Source organism: Hetaerina americana, unplaced genomic scaffold, assembly GCF_022747635.1.
Source record: "Hetaerina americana unplaced genomic scaffold, ioHetAmer1.1.p SCAF_11, whole genome shotgun sequence".
In the NCBI taxonomy this organism is placed as follows: Eukaryota; Metazoa; Arthropoda; class Insecta; order Odonata; family Calopterygidae; genus Hetaerina; species Hetaerina americana.
In genome coordinates, this window is record NW_027286181.1 from 7,149,500 (window position 1) to 7,165,297 (window position 15,798).

General features: G+C 39.7%; 1 protein-coding gene across 1 annotated transcript in view; it reads left to right on the top strand.

The window, feature by feature from the left end:
* Positions 1-15,798, top strand: part of LOC139701074 (ras-like protein family member 12) — a 455,247-nt gene that overhangs the window by 61,161 nt on the left and 378,288 nt on the right. The window lies entirely within an intron of this gene.

Here is a 15,798-nt window from a genome sequence, read left to right on the forward strand (position 1 = left end):
TACTATAATTCATGGGGAAATGACGAAAAATCCTGTTCCTCTTCTACTGAATTCTTCTGCCTCATATACTTTATATTATTCTCTTTTGATCCTAAATTCTTTCCATATATCTCTCTTTTTCTGTTCTTACATGAGTAGTAGCTATGTCACTGGTTGACCTCCTTTCAGTCTTCTCACTCTCTGAGGGGGTCAATTATATTTTGATGTCCTTGATATTCGCCTTTGACATTATTACTTCTCTAACCCTATTTAACAATTTACCTTTTGCCTTCCTCCCAGTCAAATTCAAATTGTTATCAATTTTTGAGAGCAAATTTCAAAGCCGGAGGTGACCCATTTCTGCCAATCCATTTTTTGGAATCACGCAGCTCTAGTACCTGAATTTATGGAGAGAATAGGTTACTTCTGTTGCTGCTGGTTAAGTTTTTCTAAAAAATTAAAAGACCTAAAGGGATGAACGTCGTGCATAAAACTGTAATGGTGTTAAGTAAACACATGTACATGAAACTCTGCATGTTTCTGCCTTTGTCAATATAGTTCAGTGTCGACGAAGAGCGATTCAGATGCTATTGCGACAGCTCGTCTACGACTAAGGTACGTCCACGGACTAATATTGCGAGATACTTAAGTGAACTTGAAGAATAATGCGCCACGATAAGCACGCCAACCGGTTCAGGATCAGCAATCATTTTTCGCTCTCTTCTCTCGATGGAGTGCGAGTGAAAGTGACATCATCATCGTCGTATGCGTTTGCACTCTTGCACTATTCCCAGCTTAAAACTCCCCGTGGTCGTCCTAGTATGCCTTTTGTGTCAACTTCATCCCCGGGACACGAGACGGTCCGCCCTTAAAAGGGCTCGATGGTTGGGATTTTCGTTTTCTTTTCTTCCGCAACAATCTCTCCTTTGCCGGTGGTGGTTTCCTCCCTTTCCTCCCGACGCCTCCTTACCTCCGGGGTCTCCTTCCGACTGCGTCTCAGTCGCCGACCCTCCGATTGTCGTCGCCGGGAACCGCTGAGCCGTGATTCAGGACAAGCCCTCTGCGAGGCAGGGGGGGGGGGAAGCGGGCAACTACGTGGCCGTCCGGAGTTCAAATCCCGATTGATTCTTGTCTCTTCGCCACGGGTGCGCGGTGTACGTCACCGCAGCGTCATCGATCATCTCCCAACCCAATCCGACACTTCACGCGATCTGGATGCTAGTTCGGTGGAAGTAATAAAATGGGAACAACAAATGGTTGAGGCGGCGTGCGTATCTAAAATATCCTTGATACGAAAAACAAATACAAATACTCCGCTCGGTCTCCACTGCAGATCGGTCGGCGAGAGAAAAGATGGACTTTGAGATTGCTGGAGCAGTCTTTGCGGGTCATTCAATATTGTTGACTTCAATATTTTTTTTAACCTGGCAGATATGATGAATGGATTTGTCCCATTTCTTCAAGTGCGATAGGGGAAATAACATATTATACCAATAGTTAATGGGGCTCAGAGTTTAAGCGTAGAACTTTTACATTACATGCATCGTTTTTGACTCCATGCAGCCTGCGCTTAGTTTGAAAATCCAACATAGGTTCATTTCAAAAGAATTTATTAAAATGTAAGACCACAAGTGTATATTGGAATCAAAGAAGATATGGATCTCAACGTTTCTCATTATTGTCTTTCAAGTCCATTGTTAGTTTTTTTGTAGCTCTCCTAACAACCTTGTTCCCTGCTAATCATTTCATTTCTCCTTGGACTTCACGTAATTCATCCTTGGCCTTCCTCCGCCATTCCTCGGTGAAATCTGACTACCTCAGGAAGTGCGAATTAGGTTATCTCTTCTTGAATGAGCCTTCCTTAGGCTTTCCTCGTGACTGCGCCTTGTAACGCCTGGAATTATATTGCACAAAGTTATTGTTAACTGCATACACACATATCTCTTAACTTTATAGATAATTGAACTAATCCGACCTACTTATTTACGAATTGGGTTGTAAACAAATGTGCCATGAGAGTGTTTGTAATAATACCTGAACTCTTATTTATCATATCCTTTTTACATAGACATAAAAGAATTATAGGTAATTGTGCAACATTTTTCCGCAGTGTTAACACGCATTAAATAATTGACCACATTAAATAGTTCTATTGTAAACATCGCATCCAGATCTCATCTTATACTAGAGTCCTAGAAAAAAACGCAACTGTCGTCTTTGAAGTCTTTTTGAAATAAGGACGAAATATCACGTTGTGCATAATCATGTCACAATTTAATCAGCAATATTACAGATCTACATACAATCTCGCCTCCAAAGACCGTTTCATCATGGACGTTTGTCTTAAAAGATTTCGTTCGGGAAGATGTCCAAGACAGCTCCAGCGCGACGTACAAGGCTTTTTTGTATTTATACATGATTGTGCATGTATTTTGTGAAGTCTTAAGGCGTTCGATACTACAGTGAAAATAATATAAAATGACGGGATATTTTATTGTAATATTTCACGTATTTGTTCTTTTCAAGTCAAATATATACCTGCTTACGTTCTTATCATCATCCACCGAGGGCAATTCGCTGTCGCCGATTCCAAATCTTCGCGTCTGAAGCTGAGATGAGGGATACAAGCTGCGTTAAATTGTCGGTTGACATTCTAAAGAGTTGATGGTCTCGATTTGCCATTGTGTAGAGATTTTTGGTTTCGCTGACTCTTAGCGGTGTCTGCGGGCTTTCTATTGGAATCACTCTCTCACTCTCTCTTTCTCACTGGTAGTGTTCGCTTTATCCGATCACCGTTCTTAAGGACAGGGAGAAGAGGCGAGAGAAAGAGTGAGAGAAGAGAGAGTGAGAGTCAGCCAGCCAGTCAGTCGCCTCAGACCGCAAAACCGCGTTCGAGACACGGGCGCGCTCGCGGCAGGATGACCTCCCGGATTTTTCTCTCTTATCTTTATTTTTTTTTTAAATTTTCTTGTCTCCTATCCCCTTCATTTTTATCGCTCTCCCCACATGGCGTCCCTCCCAACGCACGGTTTTCGAGGGGGGGGGGGCAGCATTTCATTACCACTCGCTCGTGGAGCCCCACCGCAGAATGCCCCTGTGCCTCTCTCTCGCCACGCCCCCACCTCCCCCCTTCGACCCAGCACACCCCACCGGAGAGGGGAGGAAAAAAGTGGAGACGGAGGAAGTGGGAAAACGCTACCAGGACATAATGAGGTGTGGGAGAGACAGAGAGAGAGAGAGAGGTGGGAGAGAAAGAAAGTTGAAGCACTTCCTGCAGGTGGGTAATTCCATGAATTACCATCTCAGCGTACATAAGTTCCTGGGGAGCCGCACAAAGACGAAGACATTATCACGCAAAGAAAAGTGCGAGGAGAACTGTGGATAAGAACACTTCCTTACGCGACTGTGCATTTAATTATTTTGTGGCGCATTCCGGAGAGCCGCGTAGTGTATCGAAATTCGAATGATTTTGATACGAAAGTGTAATAAAGATCACTGCATGAAAATAATGTTCTCAATTCTGGAATAATGCCATTTAACTATTGGTAATGGTTGCAGCAACACCAAGTGGTACTAATTGACCAATGGCGGTATGTTATTACGTTTCGTAATTGATATGATATTTGGAATACGCTTTTCAGAATAATTTAGGAGGCATTTTTCACAGCTTCACTTTTTTGTAGTTTACGCCTGCTTAATTTTTTTAAATTAGCTTGACCAGATGTCGTTGGGAAAAAGTCAATGCAATTTATACCACGTAAGTTTTTAATCCCACTAACATATGCGCTTTAATCCCTTAAATTTATCAAAATGCTAATACTTACGAACTTAGATCTCATTTAGATCCTCGGAGAAGATGACACCTTGGAGATCAAATGCAGTAGATTGTGCAAAAGGAAATTTCATTGAAAGGAGAAATCTAATATTCCTTTTGACGAGCTGACACAGGCATTTCTAAACTGTTTGGTTGAAATCTTGAATATTTTCTGTTTGTCTATGGAACATTTCCTCCCATACATGCGTGTATTTTCTGCATGGTTTATTGTGAATTTTAATGGATCATATGGAGTCTTTATTGACGATTTTTTAATTCTCTAGATAGGGTATCTTTTAAAACGTTTCGAAAATCTATTTAACATATACATTTGTTTATAAAAATTAACTATAAAATATATTATAAATTTTACAATGTATATATGGATTAGTTCATAAAATACGTAATCATGGTCCTTAGTAATTATCCTAAAGACAAGGCATCGTGCAGATGGTGGGAGTAGTTTACTTTCTTAGGAAGTGGAGCTGAAATTGCTGAAACCTCTTTCGGAATTAATTTGCGTGGGAAGATACCGAGTGATCAGTTGATTTCGTTTCCTAAATATCTCAAAATTTCATCTTTTCTTTAATTTCGTTATTACGAAGTATTGTCCTTAAATAAGAGGAAGCCCTGACTCCATGCTTGCTTATGGATTGGTACGGAGTAGAGATTCGGTAAGCATTTCAGGTCGGACGGCGGCGTTTTGCCTCCAGGTGGTCCGAGTGTCCACTGCTTTTCAAAATGGGAAAATTGGCAAACATATGACCGTTTTGCTCGGAGTAAGTATCATTTTTTCGCCCACCGACACGAACGCTTGCGTGAGCTCTCAGGTGGCTCGCGTGTCGCCCGTCTTATTCGTTCTTTTGCTTCGGTCGCCGGCACCCGATTCCAAAGAGAGAGAATTAATGCGGAGGAGGGAACTCTCAGCGTTGGTTCCCTTTTCAAGCATTCTCTCACGACGTTTCTTCTCCTTTTTAATGAATGCTCGACGACTGCCGATAATTTCTGGCCTGCCAGATGGATTTTTGATGGCTAGGGACCGTGAAAAAAATAAAAGCCATGGAGATGAGGCATTTTGATGCTTGTTTCGCTCATCGAAGAAATTTCCGCCTTTTCATGCCTTAGGTTGAGAATTTTTCATCAATGAAATCATTTCGTTTTCTTTAAATTGCCGACTTCCAATGAGAGTGGAAGAAAATGCCATATTTTGGGCGAAAACAAGAGCAAGTAGTTAGTGCATCGAAATAATAAAATGAGTTTAGATGTGATAACAAGGATAAGGTAGGCAAATTGCAATATATCTTAGTTTAATAGATGAAGAAACAATTGTGAAAGCTATGAAATGGAGCCTCAGTTTGTTACTTTCAAAACTTAAAAGTTGACAGAAAGTAGGAGAAAAGTTTATCTAAGTCTTTTGAGACATGAGTAAGGGAAGAATGGAATAAAATAATATAGACGGACATGGAAATAAATTGAGAGTTACTAGAAATGACAAGTGGATGATGCTGGGAGAAATTCATCTACATCTACATATTACCCCGCAAGCCGCCGCAAGGGCGTGTGGCGGCTTGCGGGGTAATAGGTCACCAGCCATAAAAAGGAACAATGCCAAATGTAAAACAACAATATGGCAAATTACACCCACAGCAGCGCACTCACTCATTCAAAATTCAATGATGAGTGGCAATGGAGTATTGAAGAATGTCACTAAACTATGTTGGAAATCACAGATCATAAAATAAAAGAAGAGTACAAGTTTTTTCGCCCGTTTTGGCACCATCTGGTTAATTGTGTGGTAGCCGGAATCTGAGCTGCTCAAAATCGTGCGAGAAATGGATGCGATGGGGGTTGGTGTGATGGGGCGGAGAAATAGGTAATTCAGGTGAGGAGACGGGGGAACAGCGAGTGAGGAAACAGAGTGGGATGTTAAGGAGAGGGGAGCGATGAGGAAAAAGGATGCCATTCGTCAAATTTCCATGCTTTTGCCCGTCTATGATGATGCTCTCCGATTTCTCTAGGCTGTTGAGACGCGCGCCTTTTCGAGTGAAGGGAGGTGGGCGTGAAGTCACTCCAAAGCCCAGACTAAATTAAATGTTTTTAAAAGTGAAATTTTTCCAACTGTCAGTCTAAGAATCTAAGCATAGGTCTTCTTTAAATGCCCATTGCATGAATGAAGTTTCTGCCTGATTTTCTGTACTGAAAAATAGAAGTATAACTTTGAAGAACATACTGGTTTCGAGCAATAAAATTTAGTCTCGGAAATATGTGACCTTTGCACAATGATGGAGAGCGAATAAATTACTTTTGATTTTCATTGCAGTGAGTATGGTATACAAATGAGCTTGAATATTCTTGATTTTTTTAAAAAATCCTCTTGCTCTAGCCCTTGCACAGAAGATAACCATGGCTTTTGTCATTATTAATATTATTATTATTGGTAATATACCGATTAAGGTAGGTATTTGATGGACACAATCTACCACACGGTACAGCAACAATTCCATTGTCTCTCCTCGCAAAACGCAAGCCAACATCCTAATCTAATCACTTCCAGCATCCTACTATAAACCCCTCTTCAACTTAGTATTACTCGGACTAAAATAATTGTTGTTATTATAAAGCGCCAATTTAAAAGAATCTCTGCGAAAGGGTTAATTAATATTTGTCGAAGTTGATTCAAAGAAGGTCATTTTGACCCACCGCGCTTTCCAGTCGGTCTTGGATGTAGTCTTATAACATAATTCAATATGTAACCCACTTGCATTCGTTTCTCCCTAAGGTGTTTGTCAAGTACGTATGTATTCTGGGTAGCCATTCGTGCACTCTGTGTTTCATGTGTCAAGTTCTTTATTAAGATTTTAATTCTTTATTCTATTCGTCTCTTTACTATCTCGTGGAAAACTGAAAGATTTTTGGAAGAAATGATGCCTAGATGAAACGGGAATGACTTGGTCTATTTATGTAAAAGGGTGTTCTGTGAATGTAAAAATTTACGTAAGTTAAAACGAAAGCTTCGAATTCGTCGTCATTCGATTCCAGCGTACTGAAAAATGGAAGTATTACTTTGAAGAACATACTGCTTTCGAGCAATAACATTTAGTCTCGGAAATATGTGACCTTTGCAAAATGATGGAGAGCGAATAAATGACTTTCGATTTTCAAAGGAATTCTGTCATTGATTAATTAAAATTTATTTCAATGAATTAAATCAAGCCATTAATATGCGTATCCCTGTAAAACTACTCTCAGAAATTTCAGATTGATTGCATGGTGGAATATAGGATTTGCTCTCCCGTTCACCAATGAACAGCCGTCGTCTTAACGATCAATACTTCACGTCTGGAGCACTGGGAAACAAACTTTGAACGAAAGTGAAACACACTGAAGTGGGTCATCGTCAGGTTTTATTATGTCCAGAAAAAAGGACGATTTGAAAAGAAATAGAATCTCATATTCCACGGATTGAATAAACAGATTTAATTACATTAGTTCGTTTTTGTTGATTTAATTAGATATCGGAAGTGCAACGGAACGACTTGAAATCAAAAGAAACAGACGGAGCATTAGTGCTATCTCCACCCCAGCGAACATCGACCAAATTATTGCTTAAGTTTGGAGATCATTCCGAAATTCTCCCTCATATTATGATGAACCCTGAAATTCACGAACTGCATTACAACGCGGTAAGAGATACTGCAGAAGCAAGAAAGGCTTAGGTCCGGCTAGGTAGTAGGAATTAGGTCTGACTTCCACCAGCTCCCAAAGCATTGGAAAAATTATGAAAATAAGTAATGGCTTAGTCGGAACGGGAGACTGGGTGATGGGATTTGAGAGTAAAGCGATGGAAGCGGGCAGTGGATGGAAGAGGACGTGCCGGGTGGTCGAAAGGGACTTCAAGGAGTCTGAGGAAACAACCGCGCCCGACGACGGGCACTGGTCGCCGCGGAATTCAGTCATTCGCTCTGATTCGAAGCGATCGAGTGGAATGCGGGGTGGGGAGACGCCACTTACCTTCGGCTTTTCGTTTTCATCACTTCCTTTGGTCACTTTTTTCGCCCCCTACGTGGAAGGCGCGTCATGATGGGACGAGGGGTGCATTCGGAATGAGGTGAAACGACCGATAGGTTTGGACGCACTGCGGTCGTAGGAACGCATTTTCTCCGACCGAAATATTATCCCGTGCGCTGAAGCCTTAGATAAAATTGAGATCATCAGTCTACAGCTGCAGTCTTGGGAAACTTCCGGCGTCTTTCTCAAAGTGCGAACCATAACCCCTAAGTACGAATGATAACCTAATCACAAAGTTCATGGTGGGAATATTTCATTTTTTAGTCGGTATTTCGACATAGTCCAATTAAATCTCATTAACTAATTAAATCTCTCCGGCTGAGTAAAGGCCCATTTTTCATCCAAGACTGAGAGTAAGAACCAATTATGTATTTTTATTTATAGGAAACATAAAAAAAGTTTTCTTTTTTGGACAGGAACTGTGGTAATTGGAAAGCTTAGATAAAAGTTTTTACATCGCTCCGAATGAAATAAAACTTTGGAAGAGACAATTTTTGTGCACAGAAAGTTCACATTTAATTTAAAGGAAGGAATTAGAGAAACGAAAGCGAAGTATCGACGCGACACCCGAACGTATTTTCTTAATGACATTCGTATTAATTACAAATGGAATCTTTAAACATAGTAATTCTCCAAACAGGTTTTCCAGAGGCGGAAGTGGATTCTGAAGCTCTTTTTGGAAAATAAGGTTTAGGTTTTAATGAATTAGTGCAAATGTAGCTCTTTTTAAAGAGAAAATATTGACGACCTAACAAGCCTCACTTGACGTATTTGACCGTAGACAGGTGAAATGAATGAAAAAACCCGTATATTTTTAAGATGTTTTTATGCTGGGCTATTTCATGTTTTTTAGTGTGGAAGTAATTAATATGCAAGTACTTAATTAGACCGGTCTTCACGAGTAGTTGAAGAGTATAAGGAGAGGCAAGATAGGATCCACATTATTTGCTTTTTTTTTAAAGGGAAGGTATAACCATCTTTGCACCCTTAGAATAACACTCTAAGGTTTAACCTTTGGAAAAAGACACATTTAACTAAGAGAAAATTCGAAAGCAAAAATCATAACATCTTACGCAAAACTTATCGTCTTATCTTTATCCCTGCCAATGTAATTTCTTATACATTTGATTAACTGTGAAAGTTTGATTGCATGTCAATAAAACTTCCGCGTCTCCTGACGGTATTTATCTATATTTGAATCATCTATGCTCTCGAGTTAATTACAGGTTTAATTGATAATGTAAATAATGGCTCCAGCTTAATTCATCTTCAGTGGTGATACGCCCTATGTACGGTCTTTTGTTGGGAGAGTTATTGAATTTACGTTTTCAAATAAATTTTTCCCACCTTATGTTTACTCCGTCGACACTGACAACCGAAGCCATTTAAAAGAAACTTTAATGAGCCTTTAGTGTGCCACAGTAAGTTTATAAAAATTCAAATCCAAAACCCTTTTAACGAAATGGGTTTATGGAGGCATTTATGACTAGAGTTAAAATTTGAACGACTTGTAGGTCTTCCCATTAACCAATGTCTCCTTCAAACGATTGAAGCTGGAGCTTAATGGTATTTTAATTAAAAGAGGGCACAAATAGCTTGTAACCCGGGTTTTAATCATCAAAATGTCTGCACGAATTTATCACTGGCACTTGGATGAAGCCATCTGTTTTATGAGCCCCACTGATCAATGAACCGCAGTGAAAGTCATTCGCTCTGCTTCAAACGAGAAAGTTAGGCGGCTGCGAAAATTAAGCTCCCGGAATAACGAATCAGCGATCGAATGACCGATGAATATTTCTGAGATCATCTGCAAATATATCGAGCCAGTTTCTCGTGAAAGAATATTAATCGATGACGGATGCAGGAAATGCACGGAGCTGTCGACAGCCATTAATAACTAACGGAATTATGAGATGAAACTTCCAAAGCTTTTCGAAACAGTTATTTTATAACAGAATTGAATTCCATTTTGAAGGATTTTTTCAGATACGTCATTTAGTTGTAACGAGAAATAGTTCGATGGAAAGCTGTCGTGGTTGCATGCATTAAATGCAGTACACAGTTGTCTGCGAGCGACAGTTTTCCTCTTCTAGACAACGTATTCTTTCATTGGATGAGTATTCCAAACTTTTATGTTATTTCTCGAGGAATAGCGTTCCTTACTTCTTTGAGTAGAAACGTGGTTAGGCTTGTTACACTCAATTGCCTTTTTTAGTTCGCTTTGATCTCTATTTCCTGGTAGAAGCCTGCCAATAAATCGCGTTCACATTTAACTCAGAGGTAAGGAGTTATAGTTTCATAATGTAAAATTACGAAAGCAATGGGTTTTAGGGCCCGAAGTAACACAATATATAGATAAATGAATTGCGTGCATTCTAAAAAATAATATCAAACGATACTGAAAAATGTTCTATTATAGCTCTATAATTAACCACGCAGGATAGTTTCTTCATGTCCATGAGAAGGGACTAACCTGCCATACTATATGTCTCTCATTATCATTATTTTTGGTAGTCTTCTTTATTATTGCTGGTAGTCTATCGGTTAAGGGCTTTTGTGATGGAGAGAGAGACCAACCACTAGTATACTTCTAAGCCTCGCTTAGCACCACACTAAACATTTGAACATCCCACATTACAACGGACCATTTTTAGCAGTACTTTATACTCTCTACCTCCCCTCACGCTGTGCAAAAAACCTCATTTCCTCCTTCCTCCACATCGCCTACCCAATCTCCCCTCAAATACCGTGTTCAAATACGCGATTTTCATTCAATCTTTCATGCATATACTTTTCCTATTTTCATGTGACTTACCAACGACCTTCTCCCCTATCACGTAATGTTTAGCACTTAATTTATTTTATTTACATCACTTTCACTTTTGACGTCCTATTCCACTGCCAAATTTCTAAATATAGTTATGTTCCCTATCTAAAAGCCCTATTTACTGCATCACGTTGATTAAAAAATCTCAGCAAGTGCATTGCGGGAAAACTCACTTCTATCCTGTCTTTCAGTTTCGTTCGGTTCACAACCTTTGACGGAAGAAGCCTGATTTTCGGTTCGTCGTCTGATTCGTCGATGTATCGCACTTCGACCCCTTCTCGGTGACCCCGCAGCTCCCCCTCTAAATGCTCTCTGTCTCTTGCATTTTTTTCTCCAAGAATGATCTGAAAACCCACTTTATGATTACCCGAGCGCTTTTCCTGTTGAAATTGGTCCTCCCTTTTGCCGCTTCGAAGCGCACACCGTTTTTAAACCCTCCCTTTCGCCTCCATTATCGAGACGTTTAGGGGAGAGCCTCCAGATTGTTCGATCCAATCTCGACCCGCAATCGGATCGCAGAAAAGCGCAAAGCGCGTGATTACAACGCTTTCTTGGGGCGGACCTTGCAGTAAAAGGCGATCTGCATCTCAGATTCCTCCCTCTACACCGCGCAATTTATCGCTCAAAAATATTGGCTTTCCAAGAGAATGGCAATCCCTTTGTACCTTTTTCTTTTTGCTCTCACTCCGCTTTTTATTACTGACTTGAGCGGTTTCCCCCCTTCCTCCTTCCTTAGCGCTCGCCATCCTTGCCAACCGCGAAACCCTCAACTCACGCTGTGTCCTGACTCCGCGGTGGTCTCTTCTGGGCGAAGTCGGACGCCTTTCAGGGTGGCGAAAAACTGGGAAGGGCCCGTTTTCGTTGAAACGGCCCCTCAGCGTGATTCGCAGGCGTTTTAGAATGTGGAAGGGGGGGAGGGGAGAGTTTTGAGATGCGCATGTTGAGGTGGGAGGGGCATTGACGGTGGTTGTTTCCGGCGGGAAGCAATCAAAGTCAGCGGATCGATCGCTTTTCTTCGAGTGGAAAAGCGCGCCCGCGAATTACGGTGAGGGCATCGCAACTTTCATCTCACCTGGAGGGGGAAAGGACATTCTTCCGAAAAAAATGGTCTCTTATTCTCTCCCGAAGCTGTGTTCTATCGCTCATCTGCAGTTTTCTCGCGGAGCTGAGCGATGTACCGTGTCGAACCAAGGGCCAACTGAGATGTTGACTCGGTCTCGATTGGTCATGTCGGTGGAAAACGGTTTGCGATTGGCGGGAGCGCTGAGGATGAGCGCTGTAAAATATAGCCTGGCCATATCCATGGCCGTATCGGGCATTTGTATTTTTTCCAAACGTCAAAGCAGACCCAGTGAAAGGCTATGTACAAGATTTGCAACTGAAAGATTGATTGCAGCGTCGAAAGTAAAATTGCTAAAAACACGTGAATTAATATTGAGGATTATTTTCCTTTCAGTTAGTCTACTTTTTTTCGATGCAATATAAAGCAGAATTTCATATGATAAATATATGTATATAAATATGTTTATCTTAGAATATTTGTATACTGCATATATATATTCTATTGTGTTCGTCCTTTATATGTGTTCTTACTCCTTTTCCTTATATCTATTTCTATCTGAATGAGTATATATATGTATATATAAATATAAATAAATAAATATATATATATGTATATATATATATATGTATATATATGTGTATATATATATATATATATATATACCTATATACAAGATAATTTCTTCCATGTAACACGGAAGGGTTGAATAAGAAACTTGGACAACACAATGCACAACTTGGCAACAAAACAATAAAAGAACACATAAAAAGAACACTCACACGTTATTTCTAAATAATTTCGACGGAATTTAACGTCTTCCTCAGAAGAAACAGTAGTACTTAAATATAACCATAGAACCATATATGTATAACCATTAATACAGTAATCAACTCTAGATCGGTTTGGTGGGTGATGATAGAGTTCACCCAGTACTAAGCTACGACGTCCTCCGGTCAGCAGTCCAACGCTCTACCCCCTGGTCTACCGCGACCCACGCACACACATATATACATGTCGAATTTTCATATATATATATATATATATATATATATATATAAATTTTTTTTTTTTTAAAGGTAATCTACCGGTTAAGGTAGGTTTTTGGATGGACACAACTACCAAACAAATATTTTATTACTCCTAACAAAACACAAAATCCATCATCCTACTCTATATCAGGTCCCTCTTCATCTCTGAGTACTTTCTTCCTCCCTTCATCCCGTCCAACATCCCTATCCTGTTCCTTCCCTTTCCTCTTTTGCCCAACATTCTACCCTCTATCACAGTTTTCAACATCCCACTGCCGGTCAACACCCCCTTCATCCACTTTTCCTGCCTCCATAGGATTGCTCCCAACAAACCCCTCTCTTCGCCCACCATACCAAGTACTTCCTCATTTGTTTTCTTCTCTGTCCATTTCACCTTCTCCATTCTTCTCCACACCCACATTTCAAAAGCCTCCAGTCTACGTCTATCCTCCTGCTTCAATGACCACGTTTCCGCGCCGTACATAGCTACGCTCCATATCAAAGTTTTTACGAGTCTTTTCTTAACATCCTTACTCAAAGTCCCTGTCATCAACTCCCTCCTCCTTGTGAAAGCCTCTTTGCCTAGTGCAATTCTTCTCCTTATGTCCCTATTACTTTGACCATGTTGGTCCAAAACACTACCGAGATACGTAAACTGTTCTACCTGCTCTAGTTTTTGCCCTCCTATTTTAATGTTAAGCTTGGCCTTTTTCTTTCTAGAAAATCGCATAACCTTTGTTTTATTAATATTGATTCTCATCCCATACCTGTCGCACTGAATTTCCAATTCACTCAGCAAAGCTTGCAGCCCCTTGGCTGACTGACAAACTAAAGCTTGGTCATCAGCAAACCTAACTGATTTTACGAATTCCCCGCCCACTTTCATTCCTACCTCCAGTTCTCCCCATGCCTCTTTGATCATTTCCTCTGCATGCAGGTTGAACAGCAACGGTGATAATGGGCAACCCTGCCTTACACCCCTTCCTAACACTGCCCATCCTGACTCCCCGTTTCCCACTCGTACCTGAGCAGTCTGAGACATGTACAGGTTATATATATATATATATATATATATATATATATATATATATATATATATACATAGATGATTTCGTCTACTAAACACGGAAGTGTTGAATAATAAATTGGACAGCAACAAACAATATAGAAACACGTAAATAGATCACTCACACGTTATTCCTTGATCATTTCGACGGAATTCTGCTCCGTCTTTATCTATATATATATATATATATATATATATATATATATATACATATATATATATACATATATATATACACACACATATATATATATATATATATATATATATATATATATATATATATATATATATATATATATACATACACACATACTCGAGGGTGGTCTGGAAAGTTCCCGACCTCAGAAAAAATGTCTTGTTTCTTTGTGAGGTCGGAAACTTTTCAGACCATAATACGTTTGACTAACGGTTATCCAGTCTCAAGTTTACTGATTATGATTCAGAATGCTTTATGCTGATTACACTTAATTCTTACCAGAGATTGAGGAGGACTTTTGAATTGACTTTTACATACCTTTGAGAAAAGGGAACAGATTTTCGATGTGTGAGATTGATAGCGATGCGTCGTGACAACCACCATTATTTTCGGTCACTTTCGGATCGATTTTCTTCTCTTCCGGGTAATGCGGGGAAAGCCGGTTTAATACGTATCGATTGCGAGTGATGTTTGCCTGCAGTTTACGAGCAAGTCTGGTGAGTTGGCATTATTTTTGCAATCCTTTGTTGGTATCATTTTCATCTCAAGTGATTTCGAAGGAATTAAAAGGAATTAGCCGTAGAATTCACATTCCAGTTGGGTAAGACTGAATTTTTCATGATTTTCTTTTCTTTTTTATCCCCCATAAGAATTTATTAGATGATTTTAACTATTTAATTTATGTGTATAAGTAACTATATGGCCTATGACAGAAGCGTAACTAAAAATATGTGGATATTTTAATGCACTACGATAAATTAAGTGTTTAAATTTCTAGGCTACCCGCTGAAAATCAAACATTTTGTAAAAATCTCTAGGATTCAGGTGTCAAAAATAAGTAACAATCGCCGGATAGAGAAAGTGTGACGATGAATTAAAGAAAATACAAAATCACTTTGCATAGATGTTTCGCCTTCCGAATGGCATGAAGTCTAATGCTTGAATTGATGCATATTTGTCTTTAGTCAACAGATTCTTTAAAGAGAAAATTATGGTCCAGAAATCGGGAGTTTTTGCGCCTATTGTTTTTCGAATGCCGGTACTTACGGAAGCACGCTTGAGAAACATTTTTACGGTGAAACATTGTTGAATTCGTGGAAAAATACATTGCATTCATAAGAAATTTAAAGATATAATAATAATTGTTAAAAAAATAGGGCGCAGAAATTCCATAGAAATCGATGTAGAATAGTTGCACCTCAAAGTTTAAAAGAAAATACCCATTGGAAAGCCGCAGAAAGTTAATTGAAAATGTATCAAAGATAAAGTTTTGGATGTTAGAATCGCGAGAATTCTTTAAAGTGAATCCGCAGAAACTTATCAGTGGAGAATGCACTTTCCATGCATGAGTTCTAAGTGCAAGTACTATTTCGGGCTCCAGGGAAGGTTGATTTCGCGGATAATAGGTGTCCAGAGCTTTCTTAATTCATTTAGAGATACAAGCAGAAACTACAATAATTAAAGAGGTAAGGGAGAGTTCGAAGTCAAGGGATTATTCTGGAAGGCACACAGAGAACTGATCGAAGCCAGGATTGAAATTGTTAGAATTACGATTATCCGTCGTATATATTCATATACTTCCGGTACCCTACGAGGTACTTAAAGTAGTTGTTATGACGGGTTGATGAAAATTACGGGACATACGAAGGGCTCGCTTCTCGCGTCCCGCCCTGCGCGTTAGAGCGCGAATGGTCACTCGAGCATTCAGCACTGGATCAACTCGTGATCCAGAAGCGTCAGCCGAGGCCTCCCCA